Raw genomic sequence first — 19,904 nt, forward strand, 5'->3', positions numbered from 1 at the left:
GGAGCACAGAGAGCACAAGCAAAATTGCAATAATCAACCTTGCAGAAAGACCAGTTTCAACTGTCAGCTTTATATTCTTAATAGCACAACACTTTGTATTAAGTAGTACACTTTTAAAAAATTAGTTAATTCAGTATGTAAAAAAATGCATTGTGCTCAGTGAAAAGTAATTCCATCAGATTAGACTTTGTCATTTCTAATCTAGCCCAGTCTTAAATTTAAAAAAGTAATTTTTCACTTAAAAATTGTGACTCTTGCCAATTTTTTGGTTAAGATAGAACAGCACTCTTCCTAGATTTAATATTTGCATTCCTGCAAGGCGTCCAATTTAACTGGAGTGTATTACAGAAGGCTGGGCGCATCGTGAAAATGAATTTGGGGAAACCCCCTCCGTGATTAAACTGAGTGAATTTTAATGGCACGTTTCAAATGAGAGTAACTGGAAAACGAATTTAAGTTTAATTTTTAAAGTTTTTATTTTAATTTTGTTTTAATTTTAAAATATAAGTAAAAAAAGTCTGTGGGGTGGGTCAACTAAATGGTGTCCTACTTTGTTAGCTGGTTTAAATTTTTTAAAATTATCTACGTGATTTTAAAGAGATGTTGGGTGAAAGACTCGCTTTCCCTAAATAGGGAGAGTTGGCATGTTTGCCTAGCAACAGCAGCTGAAGCCTTCTGTTATGGAAGGTTCCCCGGGAGTGAAGAGGAGGGAGGAGGAGGAGGAGGAGGAAAAGCAGGAGTAACAGATTAATGTTTTTCCTAGCAGGGGGTAGAGGCCCCGCGGCTCGCTGGAGGAGAGCAAGCACTGGCTAAACTAACCTGTGCTAGCTGGAGAGCTAGGTTGTCAGTAGCACTGGGGTTGCGGCAGAACGGATTGAGAAATAAGGGGCAGCTTCACCCTACCCCCACCCCCCTCACGGCAGTTTTAAAGCCCAGTCGCTCCAGAGAAAGGTGCATCCGCGGGCCTTCTGGCGGCTCTTGGGAGAGTGGTAGAGGGCATCGAAAGGTCATCTGGAAAGAGACCGGTGGAGGAGCGGGACGTTTGTATCTCCAGGATAAACAAACAGGCATTGTTAATTCGACAAAGTTTCCCTCTCCGTAAGGTTAAATAGGACCTGCACCTTGAAGGCGGGACTTTGTACACTTGGCCTTGGTGGGGGGGGCAAAGGGGATAAGTAGAGAAAACCACGTCACTTTCGCCTTGGCAAAAACTTGAGGGAAAGCGGTTGAAGTGCCCGGGAGCAAAGTCAGAGGGCTGACGTCGCAGGGTGGCAGGGACTGGGCGCGCTTCCCTTGTGTTCTGGGACCCAGAATACACCGTGTCCCGGCAAGGACCAGACTTCAAGGAATTCTGCCGCCTGCTTTAATTCTTGCCAAGGAGTTAAAACTCTTGAGTTTTTTTTTTTTTAACTTTACGCTCCAACATATCAGCCTTAATAACCCCAGAGACGTCCTGCTTTTACACTCGGCACACCACTCCGCCCATCCCCCACCCGCGCCGGACTCCTCTGTAATATGTCTCGGGGCAGGGGGCGAGGGCTTGGGTATCTGGACGCTGGGCAGCCCGGCTAAGTCACTGGACAGGCTTCCACTGCGGCTGCCCAGCGGGAGCAGGGTTTGGAGGGGGGTCGGCGCCGGGGGTGTCCGTGCGTGTGCGCACGTGGGGGTTGTCGGGGGTCCGCAGTGTCCCAGAGCCGGTGCGGGGCGGAGGGCGCAGCGGGGGAGGGGGGGGCGGACAGCTGGTTGAAGAACTGGGGCGAGCTTTACAAACGTCAGCGCACGCGTCCCAATTTTCCACTTCGCTCTGGACCCTTAGGTCAAGGTGGACCGTCGGGGTGGGGCGGCTCCCTGGCCCCGGGGGGTTTGAGGGTGACGAGGCGAGGGCGGCCAGGATCTCAGGTGACTCAGGGCTTCTTTTTTCCCCCTGTTTTTCCTCCCTGTCTCCTTCCCTCCTCCTTTCCCCTTCTCTCTTTCCTGTGCTCCCTCCCCTTTTCCTTCCCTTCCTCCCTCTCCCCTCACCTTCTCTTCCTGTTCCCCTCCTCTCCCTCTTCCTTCCTTTCTTCTCCTCTCCATCCCTCCTCTCTTCCTCTTTCTCTCTTCTCTATAGTTCCTCTAACCTGTCCTCTCCATCCCTTCTTTCTTTCTTCTCTTTTCCCCTTCCTCTATTCCTCTCCATCCCTCCTCCTCTCCCCCTCCCGCTTCTCCTCTCCTGCCCCTCCCCTCCCCTCCCTCTTCTCTCCTTACCACCCCTCCCCCTCCCTTCTCTCTCCCCTCCCCTTCCCTCCTCCTCCCTCCCCTTCGGAAGGGGAGGAGCCGCGGCGGGGTCTCGGCCCAGAGCCGCCGCGGCGGGCAGGGGCAGCGGCGGCGTCTGCAGCCGGAGGAAGAGGAGGAGGAGGAGAAGAAGAAGGAGAAGGAGGAAGAGGAAGGCGCCCAGGACCCCGAGCGGCGGGGAGGCGGCGGCGGCGGCGGCGGCGCAGGCGGGGGAGGAAGAGGCTGGTTAACAAGATGGCCCCTGCTGCCGGAGCGGCCTCGGCAGCAGCAGGTGGGAGCTGGGAGGCGGCGCTGGCGGCGGCGGGGGCCGTGGCCCGGCGGCCCGGGTCCGAGGCGGCGGCGGCGGCGGCAGCGGGGGCGGCGGCGGCGGGGACCGTGACGGCGGCGGCGGCGGCGGCGGCCGCGGGGGTCCGGAGCTGAGAGGCGCTGCCGCTCGGACCGGCGCGGTGAGTGAGGAGGAGGCCGCCGCGGGCGAGGGGAACAATGGGGGCCGCGGCCGGGAAGCTCGGGGAGGCTCCGCTCTCGGCCTGGGCCTCCGCCGCTAGGCCTCAGGCCTCCGCCGGCCTCGAGTGGCTCCGCCGCCCGGGTTGGGGTGGGGGGAGGCCTGGGCCGGGCTCCGCCCTGCCCTCGGGCGGGCGTCTGCGGACCCGCCCGGCGGTGGCGGCGGTGGGGAGCCGGGAGCCCGACTGCTCCTTGGTGGAGTGATTGATTGATTAGGGCTGGGGGCTGTTCGGACCCGCGGCAAATGCCCCGCCCCTTCACCACCCCGCAGCCGCGGAGAAGAGCCACCGCCTCACGGCTGCCCCTTCCTCCGGGGAGCCCTGAAAGCTGCCCCCCAACCTCCCTCCCTCTGAGGTTCCCTGTTAGGATTTGGGTCTGGGCCCCGAGATCCCAGGGGGTGAGGGGCCGCGTTTTATTTAGCCCGACCCCGAGTAGTGTGGAAGGGGATAGCCGGTGCCCTGGAGACTTCTCTGCCTTAGCCACCCACTGTGAGTGTGACCGTGAACTTGGGGAGGACCCCCCCCCCCCGGAGCGTCCACCTCTGCCTTGTTTATGTCCTAAAATGACAACTGGAAGTGATACGGTCACGTGTGCAAAACAAAAAGGACCGAACCTCAGTCAAACACGGTTTTTTCCCTTTTGGACCGAGACCTATGGCAAAGAAGTGCCATTAAATCTGGTCAAGAAAAAAACCCCAAAACCGACTCCACGGAGTCTATTTCTCCAAGACACATGTGGTCAGATCCAGGAATACAACTGCTGCCCTCCTGGCTCCTGAGGCTGTGTTGTAATTTTGCTTTTCAGGACTTGGCCCAGAATTTTTCGGTGCCAGCTTTTTTCTTACGGAGTTGGTTCGAAGTTTGGGTGCTTCTTTTTTTTTTTGTTTCTGAATTGATGAGGTCTTTTTTTTTTTTTTTTTTTTTTTTTTTTTGGAGTAAGAATTTTGCAAACAGATGGCAGTATGACAGTTTTTGCACTATCCTGTAGTGCCATCTTTCTAAAAATTCCAACTTATACCTGCCATTTCCACCATGTTTAATTTTTTTTAGTGGCTCAGCCATTTTATTCTATCTATGGGGATAAAGAAAACAATTCTTATGATATTTCGTGTTTGGAGTTTGCAGATGTGGGCACTAATGTTAAAAAAGCTTGAATACATCAAAAGAAAACATTGCTTTAGCAACTTTCTGACCCCAAATAGTTGCTTATTTCTGTCCTAAAAGCATGTTTTTTTTTAACAACTTTCACTTATTGGATTCTAACAACCGGAATTGGATGGGGGTCTTGTCATTGAAAGTTGATGTCTAAAGAGTGTTTTTCATTTTTTAAAGTTAAATCAGCATTTATTACCCAGCATATCCATAATTAACATTTACAGGAATTCACAATGAAGAATTAAGTTTAGGGAATAAGCAGTTCAGTATTGGCTTTGAAACTTGAGCTAACTAACTATGGTCTTGGGAAATTTAAAGTATAGCTCATTGCCCTTTGGAGGGGAGGTGGCCTAAATATTTCATTCTGTATCTTCAAAGGTAAATTAGGTATTTTTTACTCTTTTCATTGAACATTTTTATTTAGTTCCTGCTATTGTAAATAAGATTTTGCAAAACAACTGCATCTTTTTTTTTCAAGTGAGTATTTTTTATTTTCATTTTAAAAAATTGTTGTTCAGGCCAATTGAGTGAAGTTTGAAGGAAGTGGTAAATTCCCTTCAAATCCTTTATATAATGTATTTCAACTCATTCGAGATCCTAGTAGTGCATATTGCTGTTCATATCTTATTGTCATTTACTTTTTTATCAAACTGCTAATTCTGTCTACCAGTGAAGATTACACCTCCTTCAAGCCTTAGTTTCTTGGGATAATGAGAAGTTATTGTTCACCCTCCTGATAATAGGTAGTCTGTCAGGCAGAACTTGAACCCAGGTATCTTTGCATTTAAGACAGTTCTTAATCCACTACCCACTCTGGCTCTTGGTAGGCAGCACATCAGAATTTAATTGTGTGGTTCTGTAGGACAATTGACCCGATAAGTAACAACTCTAGACAATTGTGGCAGAAATTTTGTATTTGCACTTAAATCATCAAAGTAATTATGATTTAGATTGGTACTGCTGCCATATTGAGTGAATATAGAATACAGAATCATGATTTTTCTAACTAAATCAGTTTAGATCTATTAGAGTTACATCAATATCAGTGCTTTCTGTCCTCCCCTATTCTACAAGTCAATATTATTTGGGGAGATGATTAAACTTGCATATGTTTTGAGTTCCGATTTACCTCTTCAAAGCATTATATCTTAAAGTAGTTAGAATATGGCTGGTAGGGACCTCAGGACCTTGTAGTATCTCATTTTAAAGAGGAAAAAACTGAGGCATTGGAAGGTGATAGTATTTTCTCAACCCTATCCATGCAATTTGTTACATGTTCTGACTAATAATCAGTATCATAAAAGGTTTCTTCTTACTATGGTTTATCATAAATTCTTTTTTCCACAGTTCTCTGCTTCTGGATCCCTTTCTAACTTGGCTAATTTTGTAGACACATCACGAAAATACTTTTTTGGTATCCACAAAATTGATACATGTAACCTTAATAAGGAACTGATTTCAAAGCATATTTTTACATTTCATTTAGGATTTTCCCAACTGATAGTTTCTGATCACCTAATAAACTTTTTCCATAGCTTGATTGAAATTTTCTTTTTTCATGGTAATATTTCAATTAACAGACACGTATATGTGAAAGAACAGGAATAGGTTATCTTAACATAGGTTTACATTTAGGTTCCTTATTGAAAATGAATTTTGAGGGGTAGTTAGGTGGCGCAGTCTATAAGAGCACTAGTCCTGAAATCAGGAGGATTTGAGTTCAAATCTAGTCTCGGATATGTAACACTTCCTGGTTATGTGATTCTGGCAAGTCATTTAACCCCAATTGCCCCAGCAAAATAACCAAATAAATAAATAAAAAGACTTTTTTATAATTTGATAAGATTGTCGAGTTTGCCTATGGCTGTTATAAATGTCTTATTTTATTGCTTAGCAAGTATACTATTAGGTACTTTTTATTTGATAAACTTTATTTATATGTATATAGAATGAATATACACAGAGGTTTTAAGTTTTACAGGAAGTGGGAATTTTGTAAACTCATTATACATGTTTGTATGATTTATTACAAAATCTTCATTTATTTGCATTTATTATGCAATCACTTGTATTCCTTGAAAGTATTTCACAGAATTTAAAAAATGTAATATAAAAATAAAAGTCCACAGAATTTTAAAAATGTAATATAAAAATAAAAGTCCACAGAATTTTAAAAATGTAATATTAAAATAAAAGTTTTTCATAGTATCAAAGTTTGCTTTTTTGGGACCTGATAAACTGTAAGAACCCAAAATATGCTTTTTCCTTAAGCTAATGGATTATTCTGTAATGCATCTCATTCTTTATGAGATCCATGAGATTTAGCTACTGTTTAATAATTATGCCTGTTTCTCAGTCTCTTGCAAGCAAATAATGGAGTCTGACAAAATGTTGCTTTGACAAATGATTAGTCTTGGGACCTGGTGCCTCTTGGTTAACCTGGTACTGTTTTGTTTTGCAAAACACCTTGCTTCAAAATAATTCATGGAGCTAGTTATGCTACAAGTATTATTCTTATTTTACAGGTGTAGAAACTAAAGGGTTAGGTAAGTGATTTGCCCTGCCCCCGCCAGCCATAGTTAAGTTACTGAGGTGGGATTTGAGCCTGTATTTGCCACTTCTACTTTAGGACTACTTCACAATGTATTATACTGCTTCTTGTCTGTGAATTGGACTTGAATCTTTAGATTAGCCCACACTGAATCAATTTGTGGGAAGCTTGGATTTCGTCATTTCTTATTCTTGCAACTGCGTAGGAATTGACTCACCAATAAGAATTTTCCTTATTGTAGGATTTCTAAGGGTAATTGCTTGTTAAAAATAAACTTATAGTTTAATTTCTCATCTCCAATTCTAGCATTTAGATTTGGATATTATAGTATATTCAAACTCTGGGCCTAGTATTTATGGTCTAGATGCCCCTTTACTCAACTCAATTTAAATTTGATGTTGACAGCGACTTTTTACCCATTTGCACTTTTCTTTAAAGAATTACTCAATAAATGATAGCCATTAGACTCAAAGGATTGGATCAGATTTTCATTGTTTGAATTAAAAGGGTCAAATTTTTGTCATGTTAAAATAATTGTTTTATGCTCTAACTAATTTTTAAAAGATTACTTAAGATGTTATAAAACGATTAAACATAGTAATAACATTCTTTTGATGTTTGTTCTTAGCAGTGTGTCAGTTTCATCAATTTTGCCTGATAGATTTTAAATATAAATACAATAATAATTTGAACTTCTCTGGCTTTCTTTTATCTAAATATCTCAAAGTGCTAACCAAATATATTTCTCTATAGTAGTGGAATGAGCATCTTTGAGACAATAACTTATGAAGGAGCCATTTTAAAATCTCTAGGTGCCATCATTATGAAATTACAATAGAGCCTGTAAGACTGTAATTAAGACTGAAGAAAAAAAAAATGCTGCTTTATGGGATATAATTATATCAAGCATCTCAAAGATCACTTTAGAATAATCTAGGCACCTTTCTGGTTACTCTACTGTAGTCTTAATTCTTTTTGGACACTTTTTTTTTTTTCAATTATCTTATAGAAACATGTTGTAGCCAGTGGGTAAAAGTTTTAAATTTCTTCTTACCTCTCCTTGAAGAATTTTCTTCAAATTTGGTAACTTGAACAGATACAGTGTTGTTTTGCCATTTTTAAAGGAAGTTGTATTTAGTGTTATAAAGATCTAAGAAGAGTTATAAAATATACTAGCACTACACTTAAGAAATAAGCATCAAGTTGGTCTTGATTTGAAACTTATTCGTTATCCATGAAACAAAAGACAAGTTGCCTAATTTCAAAGCCTCATGTTTAAACTATAAAGGATTTGGACATGATTTTAAGGTCCCTTACAACTCTTAATATTAGAAGTAGGAAGCATTTATATAGAAATTTACAATTTCCAAGTCACTTTACAAATATATTCTCATTTAATCCTCACAAACATCTTGTGTAATAGGTGCTGTTATTATCCCCATTTTATTGATGAAGCAGAGTTTAAATTATTTGCCTAGGTTTACATAGTTAAGGAGTGTCTGAAGTAGTATTTGAACTCTGGCCTTTCTGACCACAAACCCAACACACTACCTAGATTTACTTATATCATATAATGAAAACCAGGATGAACTTTGGTTTTATAAAAGATATCTTTTACAAACAAACTTTAAGCTATCACAGAAGTTTAGTCTAATGTAATTGTGTCATAGATTGTTACTAATAATAGCTACAATTTCAGTAACACTAAAGTTTTAAAAGCACTTATCATTTGTCATTTGGTTCTTTGTTTGTTTTTGAGGAAATCAGAATTAAGTGATCTACCCTAGGTCATACAACCAGTGTCTGAGGCTGGATTTGAACTTGGGTCTTTCTGATATTAGATCCAATGTTTCACTGATTGTGCCACCTAGCTGCTGCCCCCTCTCATGGGATTCCTAGAACAATCTTGGGAGAGAAGTTAAATAACTTTGCTCCCTGGAAGTGAGTACAAATGTCTGGTGTAGGATTTGAACTCTGGTCTAAGTCCAAGTCAGTGCTTCATCTATTGTACATCAAAGAAATATACTACTTATTTGACTAGGAACCAGATTTTTTTTTTAAACCAGTGTATTTATACATAGGGCTTCTTAATTAGGAGAGACCTGTTTAAAGATTGATCTAAAATTTATTCATTTACTTATTACTTTTATTTATTTATTTTAATTAAAATTTATTTAATTTAATTAATTTAAGCTTTTTATTTACAAAACATATTCATGGCTAATTTTTCAACACTGAACCTTGCAAAACTTTCTGTTCCCTTCCTTCCCCTTCACCCTAGATGGCAGGTAGTCCAAAACATGTTAAATACGTAAAAAGATATGTTAAATATGTTAAAGTATATGTTAAATCCAATATATGTATACATATTTATACAGTTATCTTGCTACACCAGAAAAATCAGATCAAGAAGGGAAAAAAAACTGGGAAAGAAAACAAAATTCAAGCAAACAATAACAGAAAGAGTGAGAAATGCTATGTTGTGTGAACCACACTCAGTTCCCACAGTCCTCTCTTTGGGTGTAGATGGCTCTCTTCATCACTGAACAATTGGAACTGGTTTGAATCACCTCGTTGTTGAAGAGAACCACATCCATCAGAATAGATGGTAGTATAATTATTATTATTTTTATTCTGAATTCAAAATTTTCTCTCCAGAGAAGGCAGGCAGGATGATATCCATTCATTATACCTTTAAACCGTGCAAAAAAAATTTTTTAGTGGTCATGTTGCCAAAAAAAAAGGTAAGAAAAATAAAGTGGAAAAAAGTGCTCACTGCAGAGTTCATCAGTGTCTCTCTGAAGATTAGATAGCATTTTTTCATCGTGAAAAGACTGAATTCATCAAGTTGAACCTGAGTCTTGTTGCTATACTCCAATTCAAAGAAAGAGAAAGTTGGAAAATTTAAAAATGTTTATCGAGTACCTCTTATGTACAGTGGTAGGCACTGAGAACACAAAATTGAAAAATGGGCTCAGTCCTTGCTGAGGACAATCTCATGGCTGTCTACATAGTTAGCATTTGTGTATAAAGGTCTGCCAAGTACTTTACAGATAGCTTCACTGCATCCTGGGAGGGAGGTGCTTTTGTTCTTATTTTACTGAGAAGAAACTGAGGCAGCTATTATATAAAGTGACTCATGACTGAGGCTAGATTCGAACGCCTGATTTTGAAGTCCAGTGCTCTCTTCGTTGGCTCACTTAGCTGTAATTTCTATACAAGTTGGATTGTTATTGACTACATAGTTAAGATCAGCTAGAGTGGCTGGAGAGACTGAAAGAAAGATGGATCATTTTCTAATTTATAGGTCAGGAAAGGCTTTTCCAAGGAGCAGTCCCTCCTTGTTAGTTAACTAGTTAACTGGTCCTGGAAGGAGAGGTGGCAGTCTAGTAATGCTATAGCAGCTGCTTCTGTCGCCGAAAAAAGAAAGCTGGTGAAAAATAGGATATTCTACAGAAAAGTGGTATTTTATCCCTTTAAGTCATAAAAGAATTCACTGACTGCTTTAGAACATCTGAGTGATAGGATTAGATCTTTGTTTTAAGTAGTTTGTTTAGACTGAAACTTTGTTAAAGCATGGCCACTGTGGGGAATTTACACCTGGGCGGAGTGGTGAGGTGGGGGGGAATCCCCATCCCTGAAGCTGTGGTTGACTTGGCTAGGGTCACAAAGCTAGGAAGCGTTTTTAAGTGTGTGATTTTGAAATCAGATTCCTCCTGACTCCAGAGCCATGCTCTCTCCACTGTACCACCTAGTTGCCCTCTAGCTTTTATAGAATAGAAGAATGGTCAAACCTGTGCTTTTGGAAGGTCGTGTTGTTAAATGAGTGAAATAGTGCACATGATTTATCACTTTCCAAATGTCCAGAAAGCTTTATAAAATGTCAGCTCTTGTTAATAGATAGGGTAGACTACAAAGTCTTTGCCTTGGTAGTCTGTTGTGCTTTGCAGTTTGGTTATTTGCTCTTTCTCCAGTACTAGTGTATTTTGTTTGAATATCTCTTTGCCCCTATCAATCAAATGTTTACCTTTTTTTTTTTTCCGGTTTGTATTACCATTTCTACTATAGTGCCTCACACTAGCTTGATGAATGTTTGAATTGAATTGTGTTAGATTTGTATTTACTTGTTAAGGATACCCAAAAACAGTAATTGGTTTTTGTCTAGTCCTGTGATTTCATTGGTGTAGGAAACTTCCAATAAGGAAACCATTTCTATAGCAGATTTTGCAATTTACAATTTGAGTTGCCTGCAGCATTACATCCCCTAAGTGACCTGTCCTAAGAATTACTCAGCCAGTATGTGTCAGAACTAGGACTTGAATCTATTGCTCCCTGACTCAGGGGTCATCCCAGGCGTGTTTGTAAGATTATATGAAAGAAAATTTTAAATTTTTGGCACTGATAAAAAGTTTTGTTTTTTTCATTTGTGTATATGTGTGTACTTTTTTCTTTTTTTAAAATTTGTTCTTTGACTCAGAATTTGGAGACTGGGTTAGGATCCTGTACAGAAATGGAGGAAATCTGAATCTATAGATCTGTGATCTTATCAAATTATTGAAGCATTGTAGTAATTAAAGAATGAGTCATTTGAAGGGCTTCAGTTCAGGAAGCATTCTCCTTGGATTCTGGACTCTAGGGAGATAAGGCAAAAATGAAAGCATCTGCTCTCAAGGAATTTGGATTTTACAAGAAAGCTATGGTATGAACTATTTGATATAAAGTCAAAGCGCATACAAAGGAATTTCTGGCATTGGGAAAGGAAGAGCACTAACTGGCAGGAAAGAGGTTAGGGACGAAGACAGTGAGCTGAGCCTTGAAGGAGGGACTTGGATTGCTGAGAGGGAGGTAAGGAAATAAGGGGAAAGGAAGGGGAGAAGGGAACAAAGGTGTATGGGGAAAGTGGCTTGGAAGAAGGGTATGTATAGAATTAGGTGCAGCAGAATAAAATAAATCTGGAAAAATAGTGTACTACTGGAATGTGAAAGGCTTTTATTTTATCTTAGAGACTAGAACTTTTTTGAACACAGCAAAGGCATATTCAGACCTGTGCTTTAGAGAATGGATCAGAGCCAGAGCACTTGTGAAAATTAGTCATATCTTTTGTTTTCCCTCTTTTTTGGTTTTTACATCATTGGATATTTCTTTATAAATGACAACTTATTGGAAAACTAATATACCAGATTAATAAGATTTAGGATTTAAAGTAGGGTGTTTAGGTTTTCAATTATAGTTTACAATAATCTTAAATTTTTCTAGAATATAACCTTAAACCAGGAAATAATAAGAAGGCCTTTGGATAGAGAAAATCAATGTCATTAAAATACTTGAATTTAAGCTCATGTTAAAACTCATAGGAGAGCCTCGCAAGTTTGTACTCAGAACTTATTTATCTCTTTGGCAATGTTATCAAGTCTTTATCTGCTTCCCTATCTCATAAGAGATTAGAAGCCAGAACTGTATGTGGTGATAGTTTATTAAGCACTTTGACATTTTATCTTACTTTCACTGTGTGACTGAAGTTGGTAGTGTATATGTCTATACTTATTTTACAATAAAAAGTGACTTCTAGGTCATGATTTTCCCATAGTTAGAGTTAGATTGGTGACAGAGGCAGTATTCAGTTCCGGATCAAGTATTTTTGGGACATCATGGTACAATAGCAATGCTTGTAGATCATAATTAACTGTTGTTGTGAGGATAAAATGAGATAGTATTTATGAAGCATTTAGCAAACTTTCAAGTGGTATATAAATGCTAGCTAATACAGCTGAGTCCTAATATGAAACATTGAATACTTGAAGTGGTCACCTGTATTTGTAGTTATAATCACATAAAATATGATTATCCATTCTAGCTCAGTGGACATACAGTACAAATTCAAATACTATGATTATATTGGGATTCTTTTTTTTTTTGTGCGATATTTTATTTTTTCCCCCAATTATATGTTAAAATAATTTTTTAACCTTTTTTTATTTGAGTTCCAAATTTTGACCTTCCTTGATGGTAAGCAGTCTGATATAGGTTATACATCTGCAATCATGTAAAACATTTCCTTATTAATCATTTTGTACAAGAAGATTTGAGCACAACAACAAAAAAAGAAAGTGAAAAATGGTGTGCTTCAGTTTATATTCAGACAACATCAGTTTTTTTTTCTGGAGACTGATGTTTCATCATGAATCTTTTGGGATTGCCTTAGATCATTGTATTAGTTATTTACTTAGTTATTCACAGTTCTTTATCACATGGTACTTCTGTTGCTGTGTACAATAATCTCCTGGTTCTGCTCACTTTGTATTAGTTCATATAAGTTCCAGATTTTTCTGAAATCATCTTATTTGTCATTTCTTATATCCCACTCGTGTTTCATCATGATCATATATCACAGCTGGTTCAGCTATTCCCTAATTGATAGGCTTTATTTTTTCTTGCCTTTCTACACTACAAAAAGCCACTATAAATATTTTTGTACAAATAGATCTTTCCTCTGATCTCCCTCCCTTCCCTTTTTTGGATGTCTTTGAGATATAGATCTAAGGATGATAGGTATGCACAATTTTATAGCCCTTGGATATATTTCCAAATTGTTCTCTAGAATGTTTAGATCAGTTCATGACTCAATCAACTGTGAATTAATGTCCCGCTTTTCCCACATCCCTTCCACATTTATCATTTTCCTTTTTATCAGTCAATCTGATAGGTGTGAGATGGTATGTCAGAATTGTTTTAATTTGCATTTCTCTAATTGATAGTGATTTAGAGCATTTTTTCATATGACTATAGATAATTTGCATTTCTTTATCTGAAAACTGCTTGTTTATATCTTTTGAACATTTATCAATTGGGAATGACTTGTATTTTTCCTGTTAAATAATTTCCCCCCCAGCTTTCTGCTTTCCTTTTAATTTTTGTTGCTAAATTTTTGCAAAAAATTAATTTTATATAATCAAAATTCTGTGTTTTACATCTTATAATGCTGTCTCCATTTTCTTTGGTCCTAAATTCTTTTATCCATAGATCTGACAAATATACTACTGCATCTCTCCTAATTTCTTATAGTGTCATCCTTTATGTGTAAATCATATATCCATTTTGACCTTATCTAGGTACATAGTGGTATGAGAAGTTCTACACCTATTTTCTGCCATACTGTTTATCGTTTTTCCAGCAATTTTTTTTGGGGGGGAGTACGTAGAGGTGTCAAATACTGAATTTTTGTTCCAAAAGCTTGCATCTTTGGATTTGTTAAATAATAGATTACTATGGTTATTATTCTGTAATGTGTGCCTAATCCATTCCACTGGTTCACCCCTCTTATTTCTTAGCCAGTACCAGATAGTTGAGGTAAATTAACTGCTTTGTAATACAGATTGAGATCTGATTTTGCTAGACCACATTCCTTCACTTTTTTTTTTTTTTTCTGAAGCAATTGGGGCTACAGTGACTTGCCCAGGGTCACACAGCTAGGAAATGTTAAGTGTCTGAGACCAGATTTGAACCCAGGTCCTCCTGACTTCAGGGCTGGTGCTCTATCCACTGTGCCACTTTCCTTCACATTTTAAAATTGATTCCCTTAATCTTGATCTTCCAGATGAATTTTTTTTTAGCTGTATAAAGTAATTTTTTTGGTATTTTGATGGTACTGAATAAATAGAATAATTTAGGTAGAATTGTCATATTGGCTTTATCTATCCATGAGCAATTGATATTTTTTCCAGCTGTTTAGACTCGACTTATTTGTGTGAAAAGTGTTTGTGTTCATATAGTTCTTAGGTTTGTCTTGGCAGGTAGACTTGTAAGTATTTATGGTCATTTTAAATAGAATTTCTCTATTTCTTGCTATTGGGCTTTGTTGGTAAAATATAAAAATGCTGATGATTTATGTGAGCTTATTTTGTATCCTGAAACTTTGCTAAAGTTATTAATGATTTCAGGTAGTTTATTAGGACGTTCTTTATATATGCCATATAGCATCTGCAAAGAGTGACAATTTTGTTCCCTTATTGTCTATTCTAATTGTCAGTTTCTTTTTCTGTTGTTGGTGTAGCTAACATTTCTTGTACAATATTGAATAATAGTATTGATAATGAGCATCCTTGCTTTCACCCCTGATCTTTTGAGAAGGCTTCTAATTTATCCCCATTACAGAAAAAATAACTAATATTTGAAAGGTCTTTGTTGTGAAGGAATGGGTTTAGTTTTTTATTTCAGGAAGGGGACTATGTTAATTAATTTTAGAAAGATTTCTACTTAAAGTTGATATTACTATGTTCAACTTTAGGAAAAAAAAGTTAAAAGTTAGCCACACTTGTTCTTTGAGTGTTCTAGATAGTTTACTTTTTGCCTTCACTTATCTTTCACTCAATCTTTTTTGTCCCACCTCATTAACAGTGGTTTTCTTTTGGAAGTCTAATCTTTTGTACTCCTCAACCCATATGGCTCAGCTAAGAAAACACTCAGTTCTGCAAAGATGTGTCCCCCTAAGGTCCATATGCTTTCTGTATGCCCATGACTGTAACAGATTTTTCCCCCAGAAAATAAACGTAGCAATTAATAAAACTTCTTTGTCATCTGAATATGATGTCCTATCAATACACAGTTGTTAAGGTTTAAAAGCTGAGTCCAATTTCTCTGACAGACATTTATTAGCTCTGTGATCCTGGAGCAAAAAACGATTTCCTCATTTATAAGTAGATAATAAATGCACATACCTTACAGAGTTGTAATGAGGATCAAATAACTATTAGTATCTTTAATCCTGTTTGGAGGAAATATAAATTTTTAATGCTTTTTTGTGGTAACAAAGAATGAATTAGTAGTAAACCCTGATTAAGCATGTACTGTGTGCTGTCTACTGTGCTAAGGGCAGATTGTCCCTGCCCTCAAGGACCTTATAATCTAATGGGGGAAACCTTAGTAAAGGAGGATGCTGCATGCAGGTTAAAAGAAGCGTGTTTGTCCTTTGTTTATGGTGAGGACCACTGACCTCAGCATTGCACAAAATCATCCATTTCACTTCTTTTGGTCATTCAAGTCCAAATCACAAGTGACAGTGGTTCGTGAATGGGAAGCGTGACCTTGGTTCTTTGGTGTCTGAACCAGCTACAAGCACTCCTGTGTGTATGCCCAAGCCATCCCTTAGTGCTCCAGTGCTCGCCTTCTCATCCCTCTTTTTTTCCAAGGCTCAACCCCAGGAGTCGCCTCTTTCATGTTGTTGTTCAGGCTTAGTAGTTGTGTTCTGCTTTTCAGGATCACATGGGGTTTTTTTGGCAGAGGTACTGAGGCATACAAGGTAGCTAGTAAGTGTCTGAGAACACCTTTGAATTCAAGTCTTTCTGACCCCTGGCCTGGTGCTCTTGTCCACTGAGCCACCTAGCTCTCTCTTCCTTTTGCATGATTCCTCCCCAGTTGTTACTGTACTCTCCCTTTTTAAATTGGTATATGTTCATTGTCTACATGCTATTCTATCACTTTCTCCCTAATCTAGCAAAGGTCTTTTTCAGTTTGATCTTTGTTTCCAGTACCTAGCATAGTTCTTTGAACATTGTAGTTATTTTGTAAAGTTTTGCTGAATTAATTACAAAACAAACAAAAATTTATTTATTTATTTATTTTTTTATTTAATAATAACTTTGTATTGACAGAATCCATGCCAGGATAATTTTTACACAGCATTATCCCTTGCAATCACTTATGTTTCGTTTTTTCCCCTCCCTCCCTTCTCCCCCCCCCCCCAGATGGCAAGCAGTCCTATATATGTTAAATATGTAGCAGTATATCCTAGATACAATACATATTTGCAGAACCGAACAGTTCTCCCACTGCACAGGGAGAGTTGAATTCAGAAGGTAAAAATAACTCGGGAAGAAAATCAAAAATCAAATAGTTCACATTCATTTCCCAGTATTCCTTCTTTGGGTGTAGCTGTTTCTGTCCATCATTTCTCCAATGAAACTCAATTAAGTCTCTTTGTCAGAGAAATACACTTCCATCAGAATACATCCTCATACAATATTGTTGTCGAAGTGTATAATGATCTCCTGGTTCTGCTCATCTCACTTAGCATCAGTCCATGTAGGTCTCTCCAAGCCTCTCTGTATTCATCCTGCTGGTCATTCCTTACAGAGCAATAATATTCCATAACATTCATATACCACAATTTACCCAGCCATTCTCCAATTGATGTGCATCCATTCATTTTCCAGTTTCTAGCCACTACAAACAGGGCTGCTACAAACATTTTGGCACATACCGGTCCCTTTCCCTTTTTTAGTATCTCTTTGGGGTATAAGCCCAATAGAAACACTGCTGGATCAAAGGGTATGCACAGTTTGATAACTTTTTGGGCATAATTCCAGATTGCTCTCCAGAATGGCTGGATTCGTTCACAATTCCACCAACAATGCATCAGTGTCCCCGTTTTCCCGCATCCCCTCCAACATTCATCATTATTTTTTCCTGTCATCTTAGCCAATCTGACAGGTGTGTAGTGATATCTCAGAGTTGTCTTAATTTGCATTTCTCTGATCAATAGTGATTTGGAAATGAAAGAGTGTTTCATGTGAGTGGTAATAGTTTCAATTTCTTCATCTGAAAATTGTCTAAAACAAACAAAAATTTAAACACTTGATAAATATTTCTCCCCAAAGTGCAGTGTGATAACCCCATGGTAGTTTTCTTTTGTCTTTTTGCTTCATTGTTTACCAATTTATATTTTGATTTTATTCAGGTTATTGTATAAACTTTTGTTTTCAATTCCAAATAAATTATCACATAAAACAAGCCTCTAGTGTAGTTGTTTTGCTTATGTTAACTGAATTTGAGATATAGAGATGTCATCCCCTCACCCGCATTCCTTTCAAGACATTTGGGTGCTTAGACTTCTCTTTAAAAGAGAGTATTATGGGTCCTAATTTCCTTTTATATAAAGTAAACATGGCATGGTGGAGAGAGTGCTGACCCCAAAACCAAAGAAGGCTTAATATGAGATTCAGGTCCCACCTCAGACATATTGTATTCTTGGACAAATTGTCAAATCTTTTAGGCCAGAAATGTCAAACATAACAACCCATCAGGGAGCCACAACATTCCCAGAGTGCAGCCTGAAATACATAACAAAATAAATTAAAATACAGATAATATTACATTAGTCACTATCTGGCCTGTAGAGTTCCTCATATTTAGATTAGTAAACCTCATTTTGATTTTACTTTGATACCATTCTCTGAAACTTATAAGTTGTAGGTAAGATGCTGACCAGCATTTGTCATAGGGATTTTCTTCACCTGCAATTTCACCATATCAGTGAAATTACAGGTCCAAACCTTGTTCCTGTTACAAAATATACAAATGAATTTGGTGAGGGCATTATTGTGATGTTTATAAATCTTAGCTATAAACTATATAACTACATCAGGGATGTTATTTTCAGAGAAATTTCCTGTTAAGCTTAGACGGGAAGAAATATTCTTCAAAAATTTAATACTTGGGTTTGTGAGGTCAGAGGCCAGTTGAAGATTTAGGAAGAGTAAAAGGAGAGAAAGTAGTTACCTGAATAGACGAATGACTTAAAGAAGTTTAAAAGGCAGAAGAGATAAGAATGTGATAGAAATAGAGCACATACTGTACGACATGTATTTTCTTTATGTAGGACTAATCCACTTTGATGACAATACCTTTTTTGAATGATATCCATTATGAGTCTCCTTGTACATAGATAATTATGGGAAATTTGTTCTTCAGCCTACTTTAGTCAATTATCTCCTTTGGGTCATCTGCAACTTTGTGGTATTCCAAGATTCACAATCATATAGTATTACTAAGAAAAATGTATTAATGTTGGGTTTTGTGGCTTAGCGTCATAAAATTAGAGCTGAAAAAGATTTGGTTGTTCATCTAGCCAACTCATTTTTATAGATGAACAAATAGAGGCCGGAGGGATTTAAGTCACTGAAAGTGGTGTTAGTTCACCCTCAGGTTCTCTTATTTCAGAGCTGTGACTTCTATATGTAGTAAGCAATTCTGTAGCATTTTATTTTATTTTTAATAACTTTTTATTGATAGAACCTATGGCAGGGTAATTTTTTACAGCATTATCCCTTGCATTCACTTCTGTTCCGATTTTTCCCCTCCCTCCCTCCACCCCCTCCCCCAGATGGCAAGCAGTCCTTTACATGTTGAATAGGTTACAGTATATCCTAGATACAATATATGTGTGCAGAACCGAACAGTTTTCTTGTTGCACAGGGAGAATTGAATTCAGAAGGTATAAATAACCCGAAGAAAAACAAAAATGCAAGCAGTTTATATTCATTTCCCAGTGTTCTTTCTTTGGGTGTAGCTGCTTCTGTCCATCTTTGATCAATTGAAACTGAATTAGCTCTCTTTATTGAAAAGAACCACTTCCATCAGAATACATCCTCAAACAGTTTCGTTGTTGAGGTATATAATGATCTCCTGGTTCTGCTCATTTCACTTAGCATCAGTTCATGTAAGTCTTGCCAGTCCTCTCTGTATTCATCCCGCTGGTCATTCCTTACAGAACAGTAATATTCCATAACGTTCATATACCACAATTTACTCAACCATTCTCCAGTTGATGGGCATCCATGTAGCATTTTAACATTTATAAAATACTTTTCTCCTTGTGAGATAGGTTGCATAAGAATTATGTTTATATAACCTTGTTCTTCACAAGACTTGCTTCTGTTCTTTAGGAACAAAATTTCATGATATTAAACACATGTTCCTAGAGAATACCTGCGATGTTACATTTTGCCTTGGAATTCTGAGGTAATTTAAAAATAATTTTATTTATTTTAGGATAATCTGATTAAAATTGAAAATAAAGCGATCTTTTAAAATCCGGTGAGGTGACCCACCTCACAGACAGTTGCCTGAACTCTGTGCTTACTGCCTTTGATCATGAACCCTTTAGGAGGTTCCTGGAAGGATTGAGTTACTTACTATTGAACTATTTTCACACGAGATTCCAAAAAGAGCAGAACACATCTATGTCCTGACCATTGTAGAGAAGTATATATACCACAATATTTTTGGTCATTACTCAGTCATTTGACAATCACTTTTCTCCTATTTTCTAATCTGATCATTTTTCTAATTAAAAAAAAAGTATTACTATAAAATTTTTGTTTATATGAGACCTTTTTTCCTCTTTCATTCATTTCTTCGGAATCAAAAAGTATATTCTGTGTTTGTATGTGTGCATGCTTATTGTGGGAGACAAATATATATACATTTTGTCTAGAAGTGATTGCTTGATCAAAGTATATATTCGCCCCCCTGCCTCCTCCCCTGAGTCTCTATTTGCAGTTATTAGAATTACTTGCTTCTTTTGGGAATCTCTGGGTTGACAGTATTTTTGATACTGGTTGCTGTTTTCTTTGATTTACAGATCTCTCAAA

General features: G+C 38.2%; 1 protein-coding gene across 3 annotated transcripts in view; it reads left to right on the forward strand.

Annotated features, from left to right (window-relative positions):
- Positions 1–2,637: 2,637 nt before the first annotated feature.
- RC3H1 (ring finger and CCCH-type domains 1) overlaps positions 2,638–19,904 on the forward strand; it is a 72,591-nt gene continuing 55,324 nt past the window's right edge. For all 3 annotated transcript variants that reach the window (XM_051998922.1, XM_051998923.1, XM_051998924.1), the window contains exon 1: positions 2,638–2,717. The gene's annotated coding sequence lies outside the window, so the exon portion shown is untranslated. The remainder of the gene's footprint in view (positions 2,718–19,904) is intronic.

Source organism: Antechinus flavipes, chromosome 4 (assembly GCF_016432865.1).
Source record: "Antechinus flavipes isolate AdamAnt ecotype Samford, QLD, Australia chromosome 4, AdamAnt_v2, whole genome shotgun sequence".
NCBI classification, from domain to species: domain Eukaryota; kingdom Metazoa; phylum Chordata; class Mammalia; order Dasyuromorphia; family Dasyuridae; genus Antechinus; species Antechinus flavipes.